Raw genomic sequence first — 24,178 nt, 5'->3', positions numbered from 1 at the left:
TTCTCCAAAATTTAAATATTCCATTAGAAAAACATTTTTAGTCTTGACAGTAAAATTTGGACAAATATGATAGCTTGCATGGTTAGGGACCACCATAAATACTGAATGTCAGTTCTTATCCTGGTGACTTACCAAGGGTTAGCTGTGGGAGAAGTCTGTCTACCGTAAGTGTCTGCGCTAAGAGACTACATCGTCTGTGGCGAGTCTACAAACAATACAAAAATGAATGAAAAGTCTGTTGGCTTTATAAGTGATGGAAAATTATAAATATTATCCGGGATAAAAAACTCTTATCCTAAAAAATCTTCTGTTGATTGATATCAGTCCAAAACTCTTTCTGTAGTCATTGATGAGTTTTAATACTATAGATGGAATCTTGAAATAAGCACTTAAAAATGTTTTTATCCTTACAGAAACACAGCAAGTTAATTTGGAAAACTCATTATACAAAAAGTCCTAACACACAGTACTCAGCTACATGTGTTCTTAAGGAGAGTTCCTCCTAATGTCCTCAGAGATGTGAACATTTAAAGAGTAGATTCAAATTGAACAATGATTAATCAAGCAAAAAAAAACACAAAAAAAACGAATTTATATCAACCTTGTCATTTTAGGTGTCAAATTGCAATTTTTATTTGTGTTTAAAATTTTAAATAGTAAAAGAGTATTGATGATAACCAAAAGGTGGAAACAACCCACATGTCTGTTGATGGATGAATGGGTAAACAAAATACAGTATATATATATATATATATATATATATATATATATATATATACACACACACACACACATATACACAATGGAATATATTCATCTTTAAAAGGAAGTAAATTCATACACATGCTTTAATGTGGATGAGCCTATAATACATTACATTAAGTAAAGTTAAGTCAGGCACAAAAGAACAAACATTATATCATTCCATTTCTATGAGGTACCTAAAGTAGTCAAATTCACAGAAAAAGAAATTCGAGTGTCAGTTGCCAGGGGCTGGCAGGAGGGAGAAATGGAGAGTTGATGTTTAATGGGTACAGAGTTTCAGTTTGGGAAGATGAAAACACTCTGGAAATTCATGAAGGCTGAGGTTACACAACAATGTGAATGTATTTAATGTTAGTTGCTTCACAATCTGCCACCCCTCTCCCTCCCAGCCCCTGGTACATGAAGGGCAAAGGGGGATGAAAGGAAGAGGCAGACCACTCCAGATTGGTGGGTGGCAGGTTTGATAAGCAACAGAACTTATTTACAAGGCTTGTTTTAGGTGACTGCAAGACTATGTCTTTGTACCCACCTGCTAGAACCTTAAAGTTTATATAGAGGACTTAATGGGGTTTAGACACTTACACCATCCAGATGGTGTCAACAACACCTTACTCTCAAAAGGCTGCATCCTTGAAACAGCTACTAGTGTGGGAGAGGTAGGCAGAACATACATTCCAATCACAGGGGAGGGCTTGAGGAGCCCCTGTGTACTAGCCCGGGTCCAGCTTATGGGTTACCAATGCTGCTGAACTGTCCACTAAAAAATGCTTGAAAGGATAAATTTTATGTTGTGTATACTTTATCACAATGAAAAATTAAGGATCTCATAGCTTTTACCAACTGGAAAAATATATATTACGCTTAAAGTTAATCATAGTATGATTTTTGAGGGAGTCAGTCAGCATGATCAATATTCCCTGCCACTCTTCAGTAAATATCACACAATAAATGGATCACCTGAAAGAATACAGGAATAGGACTTGTCCTCTTTTGTTTGTAACATAAACTCCTTCTACTTGTTTCTGATCACTATTCACTCTTTAAGACAGATCAGTTTACCCAGGAGACGTGACCACAGCCACCCTTGCATCCCCCCTTCCGGTGTTTGTCCTTCCCCACAGTGAGCCAACTCAGGACAGAGCCAATTCTGCCTTCCTATCTCTGGGGCCCTCCCAGGTTATTCACAGCCAGTGTGCTCCCTTCCTCACTCCCTGGTAATTGTGTCCCCTTTAGTGAAGTGAAAAGTGGGTTTTCTTCTGGAAAAAACCTTGAAGACCCCGTTTTTATAAGTTTGATGGTTCTTACAATAACTTTTCATGTAGGAAAAATGGCTTCCTACACATGTGCACTAGACACGTATCTAGGAGTATCGTTCTCTTTCATTTTCCCTTTTCCAGTATTTCTCTAATATTACCATCATTTCCTTCGGGAAGCCTCACCTTCTGTTCTTGAGGGTGAGGTGCACCAGAGTTGCAAGACCACCCCTAGCGGCTCCATGTGTGCTTCCTCCTGTCCGTCAGTGCACCACAAATCAGGATCCCAACTAAGGACGGTCTCTCCTCCCCTGACCACCATGCTGGACACACCGTGTCAGAGCCACCCACGCAATAAGAACACTCCGGTCGACTTGAGTCCTCACTGATGGCCCCTTCCTTTTAAGCCCAGGTCCCCAGTCATGTGGCTCCTTGACTTTTCCTAGAACGTAGAACTGTACTGAGGGATGTTTCTCTCTCCCCCCATTCCCACTACCTTCTTGTAGGAGTTTAGGGAATCTACACACTAAATTGCCCTAAAGGATGTAAGACCCTCTCTTTTCAAGATCCTTTGTATGTCTGACATTTGAAAGGAAAAACTGGAACCCATCCTGTTAGGTAAGACTACTGAGAAGGAACAGACAGCCTGTGTTTACTTCAATGATGGGCCCACTGCAGAGGTTTCACACCAGTTTGCAAGGCACAAAAGATATCTTATTTTGCTTTGCTTTTTTGTACTTGTTAAGTAAAATGAGAAATGATTCGCAAAATATTCATGGCCATTCCACTCCTTAAGAAAGGAGTAGTCTTTTAGTAATACTCCCATGGGTATATGAATAAGCAAAGGCAATTTATATAGAAAAATATTTATTATTCTAATAATGATTACTATTTTCACTTATGCTGCCCTGTCACATAGTTCTCAATTTTAGTGTTTATGTAAATTTCCAGATACATTTTTAAACTCCTCTAATAGAGACAGTCTTCCTTCTGTGTTTTATTTACCCAAGACACTTAGCAAAGCTGTGTGTGTATTTACATGTATGTATCTATACTAAATATGCCACATATATATATCTTATGCATCTATATCTTATTTATAATATATACGTTACAAGTATACATATCTTATATAACTTCTAAGATACATATGCATATATTTTATCTCACATCTTATAATTAATACTATCATACCTGAAGTGATTCTCATTTTAACAGACTAAATTAATATTTAGTATTTGAATACTTAAATTTATACTAAATTAGTATTTTCATATTTGATGTGATTCTTGTGTGTATTTACATACATGTATACTAAATATATCACATATATGTATTATGTATCTACTATATATTTATATTTTGTATACATACTAAATATATCACATTTATGTATCTCCTATTATATGCCTCTCGTGTATGCAGATCTTGTATAGCTTATAGGATATAGATGCATCTATATTATCTCACATATGTCTTATACTTAATACTTTCAGACTTGGTGTGATTATTTTAACAGACTGAATTTTTATCCTTTAGGAAGTAAAAGCCAAATAAAAAAATTAAAATCTTAAAGAGACCCACGTTAGACTTTTAAACATTAACGATGCTATGAATTCTTAAGCTATGTGGTAACCAAACACATTATTAAAAGTGCAAATACTAAAATGTGGAAAATACTGGTGGGAACAAAAGTGAGGACTCTGTTTGTAGAAAAGCAAAGCAGAGACTCCCTCTTGGGAGGGGCGGTGAAAGGAGAACAGAGCAGGAGGACTGATGCCACTGAGAATTCTCCCTGGGGCAGGATGCAGACCCTCCCTTTACCCAGGCTGATGCCCCAGTCAGTGGGGCTCATTTCGCCAGAACTTGAGCATTCCTCATGATTCCTTCACCGTGTGGCGGACACAGCCTCCTAGCAGTTTGATGTGGCGCTCTTCCGTCTAGACAGGTGTGATTTGCTCGGATGCTGAGAGGTGAAGGGGCAAACCCTGGAAGGCTCCCTCATGAATTTCACAGGCAGGTCTCTTTAACACAGTTGTGTGTTGGCCTGACAACTGAAATAAGTGGTGAGAAATAAGATCAGCTGTCCAGCAAGAGGCCGGAAGGCCTGCTGAATCCCGGCCTTTGTCTAGAGAGATGGGGTTTTAATGAGATGGAAATAATTCCAGAGGGAAAGATAGAACTGTGGCAACGTTTGGATCTAAGATTAGGCTTCAAGACGTGTCCAGAAAAGCTCCAGTTGGGAAAAGTTCCTTGAATCTCTGTGCCATGGCTTGTAGGGAAGCTGCCTCAGCCTGAGGAGAAACTGTCATGGCCTGGGAAGAAGCTGTCATGGCCTGTGAGGAACTTGCTTTAGACTGCGGAGAAGCTGCCTTGGCCTGTGGGGAAGCTGCCTTGACATGCTATCTGTGCATTTGCACACTCCTAGCTGTGGTTGTCCACTCGTCATCCTCAGCTTAATTACCTCTTTTGTAGCTTGTTCTCTAACCAACATCACATGCAGTGTAACCTACTTCCTGTGGCACATCCTCATCAACCTCTTGGTGACTCCAATACCCAGGAAGTGATATTAAGTACCCTGAGAGCACCAGAAATCAGTTTCAATGCTTTCAAAGTGGGTTCTCATTGCCTTTCCCTTCCCTCCTCCCTCCTCATTCCAATGGCTTCATCTGTGCTAATATGATCTACTCAAGACCGAAAATTGCACTCCATAGTATACACATCCTACCCCTTCCATATCAAAAGTGAGTGATCTTTGCCTTAATTCTCCCTCTTTGTTAAGGGGTAGGAGGAGGAGTACAGGGAAGCCAGGCAAGACAATAAACCAAATTCTTTCACACACCTCATTTTACTAAATGGATTATTAGATGCATATTGCTAATCACATAATTTTCCTTATGCAAAACAGAGAGAGAAAGAGAATCAAGATATTGTTATCCACTGCTAATTACAGATGAAGAGGATTAAGTTGGAAAGAATCTCACTGCAGGAAAATGGCAAAGTAAAAAATCAAAGAAGCCTAATATTGTTATTATTCAACAGAGACAACAAATAAAAGTTAAAGCTTTTCATGAAAGGAATTATAAAGACAATTTTTAAAACTAAAAACCCCATGGAATGGCAAAATCTCCCCAGCATGGACAGAAAAGAAAGAAGGTCAAAAATGTCATAGCAATGAGTTCTTCATCATGAAATCCTTGATTTCTGCCCCATTTTGCTACTTTCTGGATAGTAGCCTCTATTCCCTCATAACATCATAAGCTCTATACCCAAGCCATCTAAACAGGAGCACTTTCCAAATACGATTTTGAAACCTTATTGGTCATGCTAAATTAACCTTAACTTACAATATGGAGTACATGTTCTTGTGCCTCAGAAATGTATTTCTTTGTTTTTAGGTATTTCAGGGAATATATTACTTTGCTGCATAATGCAACATAATTCCACGCCTCACTGTGTTCTTTGTACTGACTGAACTTGTCTGCTAAGAGAGAAGTTTGGAAAGTTAACAGTGTCAAATCTCCAAACCCAGTGAGTTTATATTATCATACAAACGTGGTGTGACCTATGGAACTGATGAGGGAAAACTTGGGCCAGTTGCTGAAAAGAAATAGCTAGCATTTAAATTTCTCCAAGTCCCATCATTAAGGAATGAAATGACTCCTATTTTTCTTTGAGCTAAGTTTTAAAGTGGGATAATTCTTTTTTAAATTTTGAAATTATATTGGTACACCGCACGGTTCACTTGATTCATGACCTATAATATATAAGGTAGCTAGAGTGTCTGAAACTTCCATTATTCCTCAATAAAATATGGAACTATTACTAATTATCAATATTTACAAAAATAGGAGTATTGTTTTTGGAGAAGTTATGATGAGCTGAGTTGTGTAGGAAACAAGCAGAGTAAGCTAAAAGCTAAGGTGATGATCTGTTGTCTCCTAATGCAGATAAATCTGCCCCTAATAAAGCCAGGGGTTTACTGCAAAGTGCAGTTGCAGAGAAAAGCTGATCATGGTGTAAATGATGTAACTTCAGCTCACTGGGGAAGCTTAGGTAATAGAAGTATTTACATCATTTCCACGCTTTAGTTTGCATAGTCATCTCTACCTTGTTCCAAACTAAATATTGTACCATATTTAATGTGTGATAACTTTAGAATATAAATCTAGTGGTAAAAGAGACACTTGGACTTAATGTTTTTAGAATTGGTGAGTCATTCCACCATTTATTCCCCAAATAATTATTGAGCATCTATCATACGTGCTACAGGGTTAGGCCTGTGATAAAACCTTCACAGCCGGAACCCTAACAACGGTTACAGCTAAGACATTTTGAGTTTGCACATTTCTCTATTCCAAGGCTGACAGTCACCCCAATCTCCTTTGACTAACAGCTGCCCCCATACTAGAGCCGTGATCTGTGGCTGTGGCACAGACTTTCTCTTTTAGAAGACGTCTCATTGGGGGTGAGCCTGACCATGCTGCCAGCATCTCTCTACCCAGAAACAAAGGACAGAGCACATCAACCTGGGCAACTTGGAATCCAAATACCACAGTGTGGGCTTAATTTTCCCAAGTTGGTTTGCACATCAGGATGAGGTGCTAATAGTCTAAGGAAAACCAAAATGCCCATGTATCATTCCAGCCAGGCCATGCCTTCTTCCCCCACTACTTTGCTGCCTGGCTTAGTGAGTAAGAGCACAAGTTTCAGAGGAGAGAAGATAGAAATACTCTTTTCCATCTGTGCTATCTTGAACATATGCAGCATTCCGTTTGTGTTTTTACAGCTTTAATGAGGCATACTTGACATAAAATAAAATGCACGCTTTAAAAACATTCAGTTTGATAAGTTTTGGCATATGTGTGTATCTGTTAAACCATTATCACAGTCCAGACAATGAACAAATCAATAACCTCAAAAATGATTCGTTATGCCCATTTAGTACTTAGCATTCTAAGCCCCAGATTCATCTGTAAAACCAGTATGAACATAGCAACCTCATACTGTTGTAGTCAAAATTTACAAAATACAGGTAGAGAGCATACTCATACTGCGTAGCAGGAGATGAGTCTGCATTAGATGATTGCACACACTTTGCATTAGTGAATCTCAATGACTGATATGTCTCTTTTCCCCCCAGTGAATCAAACTGCTCTCACCATTATAAGCCAGAAATAAAGACTGTGAATGTATGTTTGCTGAGCTAGTTGGGAGAGAGCAGAGAGCTGGGTATTCTGAATTATCCAGGTGGTAGATGGTAACTACAGATACAAGCCCCAGTGCTGGCTGACAGCTGAGCAAATGTCTGTGCATGTGTGTGGAAGGGGTGAATCAAGGGCATTGATGTCACCACCTGAAGGGAGTGTGACCTTTCATCAATAGCTCATACCAGGGGGTAAAGATTTGCAAAATTCTGTCAACAAAGAAACCACAATCTGATTAACACAAAATGTAGTGGGATCCTTAATGCTCAGGAGTAAGCTATATTTACCTGAGTTGAGTTCAGAGTCTACTAGAAAAACAGTTGATAAACTCTGTTTTTTGGTGAAGCATCTCTTATGATTATAAAGAAAAAGCATGTGAGCATGTCCAGTACCAAACATGCTAATTTATAAATGTGTGACCACACTTGCATTACTTTTTAAAGCTTCTGAAAGGTATCTGCTTATGTTAGGTTTTTCTTTACTTTTTAAAGGTACTACTGTTGTTCTTCATTTCTATCTCCATTGAGTGATGTGTCCTACTTATGGTCTTATTCCAAGACTAGAGTTGTCTGGGAAGCCGATCAAATGCAGATTCCTGGGCACTGTCTGAGACATACTGGGAGTGGGAACAAGGAATCACCAATTTTAACAAACTGAGTAAATACTACCTACATAATTTTTGAGACCATGTTATGTTTGTTTACATATTTTCCTTATTTAAAGTGTATAGCAATTCTATGTGGTACATTTAAAACTGATTTTGAAGAGGTAAAGCTAAAATTCAGAAAGACTGAGGCATTTGGCCAAATCAGACAGTCACAAAGTATGGACTGATTCTCAAATATGTGATTTATCTACTATGTTTCAACACATCTGAATTTTGTAAAAGGTTAAGCCCTTTGTATGCCTATTAGTTTTTATCCCTCTGAAAGCTATTGCACATTAGTCTAGGTCAAATAGCAGTAGCTTTGCTGGATATATTAATGCTGAGAAAAATATTGGCTGCCTGAAAGGAACAGCTGTGACCTGGGCAAAACAGATGGGGTTGGTAATTCTAAGTATGGGGCAAAATGACCATAACAAGAAGTCATTCAAAAGAACATAAAGAGAGACATCTGGACAATCTTTTCTTCACTTTAATACTTTGTTAGGCATCTACTGCTGGTGGGAACACTGTAGGTCCTCTATGAAGGCTGAAGTAATCTGAACCTGGGTTTCATGACATATAATTTAGTGGATTCACATTTATAAACAAAGTATGAAACACATTTACTTCTGTAAGTCAGAGGGCCAGGATATGGTCTTTTGCCATTGAATCCTTCCCTTCCTCAGATGCCAGGGCACTGCTCACCACATCATCCATTCACCTGGGAAACATCCTGCCATGATTCCCCCCATGATGCCAGCTGCTTCTCTGGGAGTAGGAAGCCATCTGCCTCAGCTACTGAGCTGGGAAATACTTGTTGTCCTTCTCCAATTGCACCTTAAGTGAAGGCTCATTTTCCTCTTGGGATCTTGAATACCATCATGGGAGAGAGCTCTTGTGTAAGATGCATGTCCTCATTGATGACACTCAGCTGCTGCAGGGAAAAACCTCCAAGATCTAGCATGCTGAGAAATAAGCAGCACGCTAGACAAAATTGACTCGGCACTGATGAAAACCCTCAGGGAAAATGTATGTCTGCTGTGAAGTAGTTCCACCAGAGAGCGTTAAATTGTACGACACAAATCTCCTTTTATGAGTTTGGCATTGGGAAATCTGCTCTAACATTGCATTAGATTAAGATATTTCCTGAATTTGAATATATCTTAGAACAACCAGGATATCGGAATTTAATGTAGAGAGAGGACAAAGGAGGGTCCTCAAAAGAAAAATAAGTATCAAAGATTAAGTTTTGAATTTTGTAGTTTTAAAGTATTTTTATTATTTGAAGTCCATACTTCCTTTTAGTGGCTGTGATACAATTTCCTCTCACTTGTTTTGCTGAAGACTTTGAACAATGATTTGTTGTTGTTTTCATTGTTTTTCCTTTATTGATTTTACAGAGAGAGGAAGTGATAGGGAGAGAGAGACAGAAACATTGATGAGAGAGAACATCAATTGGCCGCCTCCTACATGCCTCCCACTGGGGACTGGGCCCACAACCTGGGCATGTGTCCTGACTGGGGAATCAAACCAGCGACCTCTTGGTACATGGGTCGATGCCCAACCACTGAGCCACACTTGCCGGACTGAAAATGATTTGTAGAACACAAATTCTGTCTTCCAGTCAATTACCTAGTATTGGTTTTACCAATTACCATTCTGGGTCAGCAAGTCATTCAATCTCTTTGAACCTTTATCTTTTGTGGCATATTGTATTTTCAAAACATGGCTGCAACAACATCCCATATTCTACAAGTCCTAGAACACAGTCACTTCCTTTCCAATACATGGACTCTAATTCTTCTATTTAATCTGAATGTGTTTCTGAATCACTGGTAATAAATAGAATGATATGAAAATTATGATGCTTGATTTTTAAGGCCCAATCATAAAATGCAATGCTCCTTCTGCCTTTTTCACTAGAATACTAGCTCTTGGATCCTTGAGCCACCATGTAAGAAGTCCAATTACTCTGAAGCTGTCATGCTTTAAGGATGCCAAGTCACAAGGGAGGTCATGTATAGATGATTTTTGTTGTTGTTGTTGTTGTTGTTGGCAGCTTTAGTCTTCAAGCTCTGACAGCCCAGATGAATGAGTCCCACATAATAATAGCCCCTGCCATCAATTCGCCCTCAGCCTTCAAGTTTCCCAACTGAGTCCCCAGGCAGTATACAAAAGAAACAAGAGTTGCCTATTATGTCTTTTCTAAATTTCTGATCCACAGAATCTATGGACATAATAAAATGGTTCTTTACAACACTAAACTTCTAATATTTATTGTGTATACTTGTAACAGTGTTCACATAATGTTAATAGAGTCAAATGAGTCTGGGAAAACTTCCTAAGTTGTAAAGTGTATCTCTTATATGTGCAGAGTTCTCTTTTTCCTGCTGTAAATCAAGGCCTGCAGGCATTACACTTAACTGCTTTGAAATAATTTCCACTTTAAAAAAACAATTGTTCCTCCATCCTATAGAAGGATTAGATGCTTGGAAGAGATTGTTATCAGTCTAAAATATTAATTTCTGCATAATTATCCTACATATACACAAATGTATATACACATACATATATATAATACACACATATACATCCACAGACATCCACATGTATGTAATATAGTTTCATGTTTACTACTGATCAGAAAATATATTTACTAGAGAAGCAATTTTGTAAGTATATGTAGTAAGTAATAATCAATCTAGTATATTTAGATTGAACATGAAAAGAAACACGTATTTTTGTACTGGATATTTTTTTCATGAGAAAAAAACTTAGTTTAATTTCAGTTATGCTAACATTTTTTTTCATTAAGACCACCAAACATTTTTATAATTTTATATAATATTATGTCCCTCCTAAGATACATCCCAAATGAATAGTCTTCCCTTTTTTCTTTGCTTCTCTGGCCCCTAAGCCATTTAAGGCCTCAGAAATGACTGGAATACAAGTTCTTGAACAGGTCAAAAATCCCTCTTCAGTCATTGTCCATGATTTTTCTTCCTGAGTTGGCCCCATTCTTTCCTCTCTGTAAAGATGAACGTTTTTTTTAAACACAGAAGCCTAAGTCACAAATATAGCCAAGAAGCACATTTACAGCATTACTCACTACATATCCAAAAGCCCTGGAGCAGTTTTCAATGATGATAGTAGATATTGAGCATGGAAAATATGAGTCTAACATACAAGATATTTTAATGGCCTGGGGAAAGGGGAAACAGTTTATAACAATACAAACTAGGGCTTAATATTTTACAAAATGAATACTAGCCTTCCAATCTACATTAAATTTTAAACGTGAATTTTTTTTATTTTAATGAATTTTTACTTACAGTATCATATGAGAAAAGTAAAAACATTAGAAAATATCTAAGGGATTCAGAATTTGGTTTTTTATAAAGACTATTTCTGGAAGGATTTACTGTAATCATTTACTCTTAATCTACCCAAAGAGAGGTATTTTTCTCACTGTACATCAAGTTGATGAGAAAATATCTGAACAGCCAGACAATCATTTTCTATCATTTCAAGTGTCTGAAACTTAGTCCAAGCTTGGCGAGGATGAAAATAATAGTTACAGCGAAAGAAAGAACAATTTCTTCCCATATGTAGAATTACCATTTTCTTAAAGGTACCCATGTCATTTCTTGCATTTTAGGTTAATTGTGTTCAAAATGGTATGAACATATCACCTATCGTATAAACTACACAATGATGATTTGAAAATAACACATTTTATTGCTAACCCTCTACAAGCACACTATTACACACAGTCTCCCTTTATTCTTTGAGTTTATTTTTTGTGTTCTTGAGCTCTGGAAATTCTGTTACTGGATTCTGGTTAATGTGCATTTTTAACTGCAGCCTATCTTAGTGCTGACCTACATGAAATCATGCCTCCTATGAAAAACCCACTTTACAACCTTGACCTCATTATTAATCCTCCTGTGCTTTTAGTTTAAATTGAAATGTTAGGCATTTCTCTCTCTCTCTCTCTCTCTCTCTCTCTCTCTCTCTCTCTCTCTCGCTCTCTCTCTCTCTCTCGCTCTCGATCTTGCTCTCAGTGCCAGGCATTTGATAATATAAAGTCAAAGACAGCTCAACTAGTTTAAGGTTGCTTTTCCTATAGATTGCTAAAATATGGCATTTCTAATGGCATCTGTATGTTAGGTCTGCCCTGACAGTGGATAGGCAGTTACTCCCCTGGGCCCACAGCAAAACTTGTCACAATTTTCACTTTTTTTTTTTTTTTTTTAATGATGTGCAATAAAAAGGTTGGTCTAACTCGTGAAATATTCAGGAGAGATGAGTAATAGGATCCAAAAGGGGAAAAGGAGACAGAACTAAATATTATCTTTGGTTCTTTGAATAGACATTTAAGAAATTCTTAAGTAGCGTCTTTCCATCCAAATTCGTAAGAACACCTGACTGCCCACAGCAATAATTTTAGATAGACACAGCTTCAAGATTTAAAATAGAAACACCCTGAAGAGGGCCCTCTTTTTTCCACTTATTTTATTGCTTGAAATCATTATTCTATGTGTATTACCACCATTTAACATATGGCATAAAAACCTAATATTAATGTACTTCTAATTCCTCCCTTATGGCCATTATGCTAATCCTCGCATGCATTTTACTCTTATACCAATAATAAACCCTATAATATATTGTTATTCTTGTTTAGGAAGTGAGAGTCTACATCATAATAACTATGTACAGTGACAGATGGACACTAGATTTATTGTGGTGATCACTTTGTAAAGTATATAAATGTTGACTCACTATGTTAGACATGTAAAATAACATAATATTGTGTGTCAATTATAACTTAAAATATTTTTAAATAAATAAATAAGAATTTTAAAAAAGAAAGTGAGATTTTTATACCCAAGTTTGGTGGAAACACATAACAACCATTTATCTCAAAATTTTATTTTTTTGTCCCATTAATGCACTACCTTGTGAATACTCGAAGTTTTCATGGGAAATGTTCACAGAGTCTGAATGTGCTTGGGGAGGAGGAAGAGGACTGCAGGACTTAAGGACTTGTGCTCTTGCATTCAAGAGTTAAACAGGCAAGAAGACTACAGGAGTGTGTTCAGATATTGAAAGTATTTTCACTATGCATTTATAATTTGTGAACATTTTTGTGTGTATTCCACAATTCAATAAAAAAATTTCAAATAAAAAAATGGGGATCATACCTCAAAATAAAAAAGGCCATATATGAGAAACCTAAAGCCAACATCATATTAAATGGGCAAAAAATAAAAACATTTTTCTTAAGAACAGGAACAAGACAGAGATATTTGCTTTCACCACTCTTACTCAACATAGTACTGCAAGTCTTAGTCACAGCAATCAGACAAAAATAAAAAGTAAAAGTCATTTAAATTGGAAAGGAGAAAGTCATTGTTTGCAGATGACATGATATTGTACATAAAAAAAAACCCTACAGAATCCACAAAAAAAACCTACTGGAGTTGATAAATGAATTTGGCAAAATAGCAGAATACAAAAATAACATCCAGAAATCAATGGCATTTTTATATACCAATAATGATCTCTCTGAAAGAGAAAGTTTAAAAATATCATTTTTACCATTGAAACAAGAAAAATAAGATACCTGGGAATAAACTTAACCAAGGAGGTAAAAGACCTATACTCAGAAAACTATAAGACATTGAAAAAAAGATAGATGAAGATACAAACAAGTGGAAGAATATATGGTGTTCATGGATTGAAAGAATTAACATCATTAAAATGTCCATACTTCCTCAAGTAATCAATAGATTCAATACAATCCCTATTAAAATACCAACAGCATACTTCACAGATCTAGAACAAATACTCCAAAAATTTATATGGAACCAAAATGGATCCCTAATAGCCACAGCACTCTTGAGAAAGAAGGACAAAGTTGGAAGGATTACAATACTAGATATCAAGTAATACTACAAAGCCATTTTAATCAAAACAGCCTGGCACAAGAACAAGCTTATAGATCAATAGAACAGAACAGAGAGCCCAGACATAGAACCAAGCCATTATGCTTAATTAATATTTGACAAAGGAGGCAAGAGCATACAATGGAGTAAAGACAGTCTCTTCAATAAATGGTGTTGGAAAAATTGGACAGGTACATGCAGAAAAAGAAACTAAATAGCCAACTTACACCATACACAAGAATAAAATCAAAATGGATAAAAGACTTAAATGAATGGATAAAAGACTTAAATGTAAGTCCAAAAACCATAAAAAAAATCCTAGAACAAAACAAAGGCAGTAAAATCTCTGACACCTCATGTAGCAGAATTTTCATTGATACATTGCCTAGGGCAAGAGAAACAAAGGGAAAAATAAACAAATGTGACTACACCAAAATGAAAAGCTTCTACACAGTAAAAGAAACCATCAACAAAATGAAAAGGGAACCCACTGTATGAGAGAACATATTTGCCAATGATAGACCTGATAAGGAGATAATTTCCAAAATATATAAAGTATTCATACAAATTAACAAAGGAAGACTAACAATCCAATTTAAAAATGGACAGAGGACCAGGATAGACTCTTCTCCAAAGAGGACATACAAATGGTTAAGAGACATGAAAAATGTTCAACGTCATTAATCATCAGAGAGATGCAAATTAAAATGACTATGAGGTATCACCTCACACCTGCCAGAATGGCTACAGACAATAAATCAACAAAGAACAAGTGCTGGTGAGGATGTGGAGAAAAAGGAACCGTAGAACATTGCTGGTGGGAATGCAGACTGGTGCAGCCACCATGGAAAACAGTGTGGAGTTTCCTCAAAAAATTAAAAATACTGCCATTAGATCCCATGACCCCACTTCTAGGAATATATCTTAAGAATCCCAAAGCACCAACCAGAGAGAATATATGCACCACTATGTTCATATTTACAATAGCTAAGATCTGGAAACAGCCCAAATGCCCATGAGTAGATGAGTGGATAAAAAAAGCTGTGGTACATTTATACAATGGAATACTATGCGGCTATAAAAAGGAAGGATCTCTTACCCTTTGCAACAGCATGGATGGACCTGGAGACCATTATGCTAAGTGAAATAAGCCAGTCAAAGAAAGACAAATATCACATGATCTCACTTACTTGTGGAATCTAATGAACAAAATAAACTGATGAACAAAATAGGTCCACAGGCACCCAGCAGGTATGACTCAGTGGTTGAGCATCAACCCATGCACAAAGAGGTCGCCGGTTTAATTCCTGGTGAGGGCATCAACCTGGGTTGTGGGCCTAGTCCCCAGTGGGGGACATGCAGAAGGAGGCCAATAGATGTTTCTCTCATTAATATTTCTCTCTCTCTCTCTCTCTCTCTCTCTCTCTCTCTCTCTCTCTCTCCCTCTTCTTTCTTCTCTCTCTAAAATCAATAAAGAAAAAAAAAGGTCCAGAGGCATGGATGCATGGAATATACTGATGACAGATCTCAGAGGGGAGGGGGTGAGGGTGACGGGAAGAGATCAACCAAAGAATTTATGTGCATATATGCATAGTTTAAGGACACAGATAATAGTGTGGTGAAGGCCTGAGATGGGGTGGGGTGGGGGCTGGGTAGATGGGGAAAGTGGGGGGGAAACAGAGGGCATCTGTAATAATGTCAATAATAATAAAAATTAACTTAAAAAACGAGTGGAAGAGAGACTTAAAAATATATTTGGAAAAAGTTCAAAGTGATTAAAGAGAGGATATTTTTATTTTTACCAACTGAGGTGTCAGACTTAGCAATTTGTGATGATGTATATTAACAACTTGTAAATTAATTTGTTGCACAAATTTGTTTAATGGCAAACTCACTTTAAAAAAAAAGTTTCATATCAGATCAAGGCACAAATTTGTTATGGGTATTCAACCTCTGACTTAATAAAGGACCACATGTTGAAGCAAGTGGAAAATTGGGAATCAGATACCAAGATAACCTAAATTAATTGTTTGAGACAGTGGTAAACCTTAAAGATATAATGCAGTGAGACACAAAGTCAAGGAGACTTAGTAGACGTAAAAAAAAAAAAAGGATATAAAATTAAATTCTATATAAAATTCAAGGCCATCAGCATCCTTTATAGTTGTCATGTGTGGGAAAGTGAAAGACATTAGTGGTGAGAAATATGTGTCTTTACTCACTGATTTATGTCAGAGTGCAATCTAGATGAGTTGCAAAGAGAAGATACTTGCATTTTAATTACTGGTTTAGTGGACAAGGTAGTAATATAAGTAGATAATCTGTCATAATATCTGTAATTTATTGAGCTTATATACTAAGTGTTGGGCTAAGCATCTTCTCATGTAATCTTGCCAATGCTTCTGCAAGACAAGATATATTATTTCCATATTGTAGAACAAGAACATGCATAGATGGACCAGAGGCAGCCCAATGAAGCAAGCACTGGGCAATTGATCCTTGTATTGAAATAAGAAAAAGAAAAGGAAGGAATAGAAACCAACCAGAGGTCAGGAACTGACAGAAAGAAAAGAAAATGAGCCCGGCAAGTATGGCTCAGTGGTTTAGCGTTGACCCATGCACCAAGAGGTCACTAGTTCAATTCCTGGTCAGGGCACATGACCAGGTTGTGGAGCCGATCCCCAGTTGGAGGCAAACAGTCGATGTTCTCTCTCATTGAAGTCTCTATCACTCTCCCTCTCCCTTCCTTTCTCACTAAGATCAATAAAGAAACATTATTTTAAAAAAGAAAAGAAAATCTGTTCATGGTGGGCCACAGTTGGTCTTGGCCTAGTAACTCTACAGGCCATGTTATTGCATATACATTCCTCATTGAACTTCTTGTGGGTCAAGGTGAGGGAGGAGAAGACCTGAGGTATAGAAAAAAGAGTTATAACAACCATAGGGCAAAACCATGGTGTGAAACAAACTTCCTCCTTCTGCCATCTTATGTCATTTCTAAAAGAAGTCTCAGGCTCGGGGAATACATACAAGTAAATGGCCTCTGATTTGATAATGTTTTTAATATCACCGGTTACCACAAATGTTGAGTGTGCATTTTAAAATTAGTGTTAAATATATAATGTCAAAATACTCTCAAAATCAATTGAATGCTTTCTATTATTTAAATCAAAAAAGCACAGTAAACTTGTTTAAAGAAGATAATTTGAAAAACGATTTTTCTTAAAGCTCTTAAATGCTTTTCTATTCAATACACTTTTGTTTCTGTAAGAGGATGGTTATGACAATGTTTTCTATTATTGTGAGACATTGAGAATATATTGAAGGCATATATTTGAAAAAAATAAATTATATGCCTTTTTTTGTAGCTGTTACTTTAGGATATTTAACTTCCTAGATGGACCTGGAGAGTATTATGCTAAGTAAAATAAACCAGTCAAAAAAAGACAAGTACCATATGATTTCACTTATATGTGGAATCTAAAGAATAAATTGAACTAACAAACAAAGTGGAGACAGACTCATGGATACAGAGGACAGACTGACAGCTGTCTGAGGAGAGGGGCTTTGGGACTGAGTGAGAGGGTGAAGGGATTAAGCAAAGAAAAACTCATGGACACAGACAATAGCATGGTGATTACCAGAGGGAAGGAAGAGGTTTGGGAGGTAGAAGAAAGTCAAAGGGGAATAAATGGTGATGGAAGGAGACTTGACTTGGGGTGGTGAACACGATACATTATTTAGATGATGTATTATAGAATTGTACATTTGAAACCTACATAATCTTATTAACCAATGTCACTCCAATAAATTCAATTAAAAAAAAAAAAAAAACCTAAATGGGCATTTCCAAGTTAAATTCTATATTGGTCCATTTAAAAAGTGAAGCAATTTTTACTTTTCTTTAAGGCATGGTGAAGGAACTTGGCGACCTTTATAGTTATCATGCACAAGAAAGTAAAAGACATTAGTGGTAAGAAACACACGTCTATACTGTCTGACTAGAAAGAACGAGTGCAATCTGGATGAGTTACAGAGAGAAGATAAGGGAACACAGTGTGTCAGCTCTCTGCACCGCATCTTTGTAGTTTTGCTCTAATTTGATAGTTTTGAAATTCAAAAGCTAAACATTTGCAAACATCTACCAGGTTTTATGGATAAAAATAATGTTAACAGGCTTTCAATCCTCTGAGAGATATTTCAACATATTATTGATTTTTTATTTACCAAAAGCTAAGCCCTAAAATCCCAATAACGCTTTATATGTGGATGTATGCATTTTTTCAAAATAACTCTATATAAATTCTCCTGTTTGGTTGTTTCAGCATCTGTGTGATATAACCATTGGTCATCCTGGTTTCACGGAGGAGGGAATTAAAGTTCTAAAATGTGTTGTGATTTTTATCAGCATCTCCATGACTAATCACCAGAGAACTGGAACTAGAACCAGGGGCAGCATTCTGCAGAATTCTGTGCTATTATCTCTACCTTTTCACCTTTCTTGAAGCAATGTTGGCAGCATCAAGACAACCTGAATTGAGAAAAAATGTAGTAATTGTTTTAAATTCAGAATTACTCTAATGTAAACAGTCATCATGAGATCTTACTGTGGATCAGTCTCTGGCTGAGTATACTGCATGCTTTGCTTCCTATCTTCACTCTATCTCTACAAAGGACTCTGATTATCAGGTCTAATTTACAGATGAGAGGGATGTCTTAGGCAACTGATTAGTGGACTAAATTTCCAAAGAATGCTTTTGGCTTCAGTCAACTCTGAGGAAAGTACGAGGATAAGATATGGATCCCATGTAAATAGATTCATCATTTTATAGGCTAACTTGTCCATGGGCAAGTCTTAGGGGTTCTTGTTTGAGGGCATGTGGACTAAATCCACTGTCACTACTTACTTTAGGAAAGAAGTGCCAAGGTCTATATTTTAAAATGTCTATATTGTATTGCAGTTCATCATGATGAAGGGGGGTACCTTTGCATGGCCAATTGGTAGCCTTCTTTAGCTTTAAGGACAATAGAGTCTGACATTTGTACATTCAAATATCTTTGCACATCCTTGGGTTAATGCTCCTGAGAAACTAGGTAGATAGACAGTTAATAGAGCTTAACTGGCAAGGACAAATTCTGAAAGTCTGAACAAATTTCTTAGTCTCAGCAAAGCATCACACACAAACTTAAAACAACACTAATTTATTGTAGTCTTATCTCACAGAAGTAGGTGGCACTTGAACATCAATTAGAAGAAAGTGCTATTAGTTTTATTTGCCCAGAGTGCTTTTATCCTATTAACAGTGGAACTTATGGAGTGAACACTCCATTTATGTGGTGTTCACTGTTATTAGAAAAGCTTCTGGTTCATTAGCTCTTCTACGAGGATGGAAGCTTGGATAGAATCTTTAATGTATGGTGGATTTTAGAACCCAGAATGAAAACTGGATTAGTTTAGCCTGCAGTGTTATATGACACTATTACCATGCAGAGAGACATTTCCAAGATAGATACTTGACTAATAACCAGGTAATATCTTAAATGAACACCTCAAGCAGAATTCATAACCTCATTGGGCAACAACTCCCTTTTGTTGTACACTTGGCATACATTTTAGTTTAAACAAATGCCATTTGAATGTTTTGGATCTCCTGTTTGTTTTCGAATGGCATGACCCTATTTTACTTTAGAAATGATTATTTTCTTTTCTTCCTCTGAATGTCTTTGATCACAGTCAAAATATATGTCAGTTCAAAACATGGCATCAAGGGTTGACAAATTGAGTGTGGAATAGAGTAATGTCAATCAGTGAGGCTTAAAAATGATTTTTAAAAGTCTACCTCCTGCCTCACCATCCAACTTAAATATTTCTTTTATAAGTCTGCTTAATTTTTCAACTGATATCTTTTGGGTTAAGGTACTATTTTCTAGAAGGCTTTTTGAGAATGAATACATAGTACATAGAAGAGATAATATAGAGCTTTCCTTTAAGCAGGCAGCCAATAAATGTTTGCTGAATGAAATGTTCATTAAATGGCATCACTCTTAAATATGTTAGTTTGGGTTAAATCCTGAGATGTGATGGGACTCACCACAGAGTACTGTCAGTAAACCAGGGTATGAGGCAAAATAGGAAGTACGTGAGCACTGAGGACTATGAGCATCTACTAGAATTAAGCTTCAAAAATGGAGGAACTGCCCAGCTGGTGTGGCTCAGTTGTTGAGCATCGACCCATGCACCTAAAGGTCACCCGTTTGATTCCTGGTTGGGGCACATGCCCAGGTTGTGGGCCCAATCCCCAGTGGGGGGCATGCAAGAGGCAACCAATTGATGTTCTCTCTCATCGATGTTTCTCTCTTTCTCTCCCTCTCCTTTCCTCTCTCTCTAAAATCAATAAAGAAAACAAAATTTTAATGGAGGAACTTTGGCTGACCTTCTCCTCAAAGATATCTGGTGCCAGGAACAGTGTGTGGCAACCTACAATGTGTTCAGCAAAGATGTTTGGTGTAGTTAAAGGTAAAATTCATTCATATCCAAGTTTTGCATACATGTGTAGTGGTACTGAGGGTATAATACAGATAATGATTATAGAGAGTGAGAAACAGAAAATGGGCTAAAGACTCAGCAGAAAATAATGGTCTTTCTATAAAGAAGAACTAGGAAAGACATAAATGGGTCAAATAGTCTATAAATGCAAAAGAAAAAATGGTGAGTAGTGAGAAAAAGCAATCAAAATTTTTCTCTTACTCTCTCCTGAGGGCTCAGGTGTTCAACCTGTGTGTGGACAGTATCTTCCAGCTGTAGTGTGGAGAACTTTTGTTCACTATTTTATTTTATTCTAACAACAATTATGAAATTATGTCTATTATCATCTGCATTTTAGAGGTGAGAAAAACAAGGCACTGAAATTCACACAGCTAATAAGGGACAGAACTGGGATACTAGCTTTCAGAGATTTGAGGATGTTGAACACAGATCAAGGGCTGAGAGATAACTTGTGTATGTAAATAAGTTTTGGGGATGGTGCTTCTGAGTCCAGTGTAGTACGAAAGGCAGACCTTTGAGTTTTGGTGATATTTTGACTCTTGAGGCACACAGACACCCTGTGTATTTAGCACTCACAGTGCAGAGAAGCAAAAGGCTTTGAAGAGATTGTCATTTGGGGAAGCCAAGGAGTCACATGAAGAATTTTAGTTTTCATATGTCAGTACAGTCTTCCTATTGGAGATATATATATATATATATATATATATATATATATATATTTAAACATTTTAACTGTACCTCTAAAAGTGCTCACTGGGGTGGTAGCATCTGTGAGGTGGCAGGTTAGGGGACAACATGACAATAAAGAAGGAAATCAGACAAATATTACTAAGAAGCACCTGAGTACCAGATGATTTGCATACTTTATTTAACCCTCAGAGATAAAAACTAAAAAAAAAGATAAAACTGAAAACATAAAATAATTATTATTACCAACACTGAGAGTTAAGATGTATTTTGTCTCATAAAGTTTAAGGCATTCTCCCAAGGTCAGATGGTGAATAGATAGCAGAACCAGAATTGACTTCCAAGAAATTAATAACAGAATAAATAACAATAATTATAAATTTTCTCTTCTAGATTTTCTATAATATGACTAATTAACTTTTAAAGTGAAAAGGAGAAAAGAAAATATCAGATGTAGGTCTAAATAGAAACATCAGCACTGGTGACAGCTACATCAGTTACCAGATTTGTTCCCAGCTAAAACTAGGGAGAAGAGATTATCACTCCACAGGAAATGACTTTGTGAGCAGCTGCTCTCTGTTACCATGGCAACCCAGAGTGAGGGTTTTTTTTTGTGTGGACTTCCTTGAGATACAGCACCAAATAAAATCCATGCTGGAAAAAATGCCTCCAATCACTCAAATGCCCTTAAAACAGAATCACAGTCAACAAGCCAATTCTTCATAGCCTCAACCTTCTGATGAAGCTGAGGACCATGAGAAGAGTAAGGTGGGACATGCTTTTGATTTAGTGAGCTGGCAATGGTGGTGCTGTGAAGTGTTGAATGTTATCTTGGCCCAGTGCTGACCAGCTGTGGGACAATAAACAATTTACTTGACTTCTTTGTGCCTTGGTTTCCTCACCTGTTATTTGCAGCTCAGTTGTCACAAGGACTCAGGGATCCATTAGCATGTAAAGTGCTTAGCACCATTCCAGGCCCCCAATGAGTGCTTAATAAATCCAGCTAGTCCTATTAGGACTATTACCTTTTCTTCCCTTCCTCCCATAAACATGTGTCAATTGCCAAATCTGTGCCGGGCAGGAAACAAAACAAGACAAAAATGGTGCTGACATGCTGGTGAAGAAACATACAAATAAGATTTTAAAATAATACATGTAGAATAGTAGGTAGTGATAAGCGCTAAAGAGAAGGAACTAAAAGAGGGAGGGAGGAAGTGTTGGTATGGAGAGTTGACTTTTAGTTCTCGTGGCCAGGGAAGGCCTCACTGAGAAGGGACTTCTGAGCAAGGACACGCAGGAACTGACCAAGGAGCCAGGCTGGAATCTGGCAGAGGAGCATTTCAGGAAAAGCAAACAGCAAAAGCAAAGGTCCCCAGTCGGAAGTTTGTCTGGCATGTTTGAGGATAACGCGGAAGCTGTCTTGTTGAGATGAGCCTCAAGGGGGCAGAGAAGAAGTGGGGAGCTGTCAGCGACAGACATTCAGACCAGAGCTGAGCTTAGACCGGGCTGGTTAAGGTGGAGATGCTGAGCACTGTTCAGATTCCCAACATCTTCTGCAGGTCGAGCTGACAGGGTATGTGATGCAACAGCAAAACAGAGACTTAAGGGTCTCTATGCTGGTTTGCACCCACTGCAAGGCTGCAAATAATGACCCACTCATGGAGGGTGCTTCAGAAATAGTCACCATTCTGAGAGCTGGATGATCCCTTAATGCCTACTAGTTAAACCACATTGTTAATCCTTGATTTTCTTATAACCACCATCTTGCTTTAACCGAACTGCACTCCAATAAATGCCAGAGGAAAGTTCTATTTTTCTGGGCAATCAAGTCTATCCTTAAACAATTCTTAGTATGAGTGTTACCTGTCTCTCTGGAGCATCAAAAGATAAATAAATACAAATATGACTCTATGTGGGTTCATTTTACCTTGCCAAATTCCAAGAGTTTTTTTGTATTTCTAGTCTGATATCGAACATGGTCGATATCACACCCGTTACTGTGATCTACACATAGAGGAAATCTTTCAAGCTGCATCCAAAGCACTCATATAAACGAAAGGGAGCACTGAGAACAGAAGCCTATGGAAATCCTCACGGTGGATTTTTATCACAGCAATGCCAACTCATTTGTTAGCATTGATGTAGTCACAATAAATCAATCTATTGAAAAATAACCTAGCCCAGCTGGTGTGGCTCAGTGGATTGAGCATTGTCCCATGTACTGAGAGGTCCTGGTTCAATTCCCAGTCTGGGTACATGCCTGGGTTTTGGGCTCGATCCCCAGTAGAGGGTATATGGGAGGCAACCAATCAAAGTTTCTCTCTCATTGGTGTTTCTGTCTCTTTCTCCCTTCCTGTCTCTCTAAAACATCAATAAAAACATAAAAAAATAGAATAAATAACCTAAATTTAGCCAATAGTTTCCTCATTCTTTTTTTCCTTAGGAGAATAATAGGACTTTCTAATAGTTTCTGGAATACTGCATATATTATGTATTCTTCATTTCATTAGTTATTCTTAAAAATCAAATTAATTTGACCTTTTGTAAATTTTTAGTGAACATGTTAGCTCCTAGTGATTAGGGCTCAAATATTCTTTTATTTTAATGAAATATTCTTCTATTAGAATAATGAGAAAACAACTTTTTCCAACGTTTACAAAAATAAAATTTACATACAATCAAATTCACCTTTTTAAATGTGTAGTTCTTTAAGTTTTGACAACCGTATACAGTTGTATAACCAAAACCAGAGTAAGGTATAGAGCAGTTCCATCAACCCCAAAATTCTCTCCAACTCCTTTGTATTCAACCTTACCCACACAATCTGCCTTCTTTTGAATTAATCAAAACTTTTTATGATTCCATTTTACCATCATTATTGGCTCATTACTTAAACTCTTTAATTTTTTTAATGATTACCTTAGTTTACAATACACACCTGTTATTAATTAGAGTCTACCTTTAAATAACTGTATATGACTTCAAGTGCTCTCTAAATGTCTTACTAACAATATTCGCTTAACTATATCCTTTATGCTATGGTTGTCATTAAACACTTTCATATGTCCTAAAAACTATTCACTGCTACTATTTTTGCTTTAGAAATTCAGTTACCTGTTAAA

The sequence above is a fragment of the Molossus molossus genome, unplaced genomic scaffold (genome assembly GCF_014108415.1).
Source record: "Molossus molossus isolate mMolMol1 unplaced genomic scaffold, mMolMol1.p scaffold_m16_p_2, whole genome shotgun sequence".
Taxonomy (NCBI): Eukaryota; Metazoa; Chordata; class Mammalia; order Chiroptera; family Molossidae; genus Molossus; species Molossus molossus.
This window is presented reverse-complemented; position numbering follows the sequence as displayed.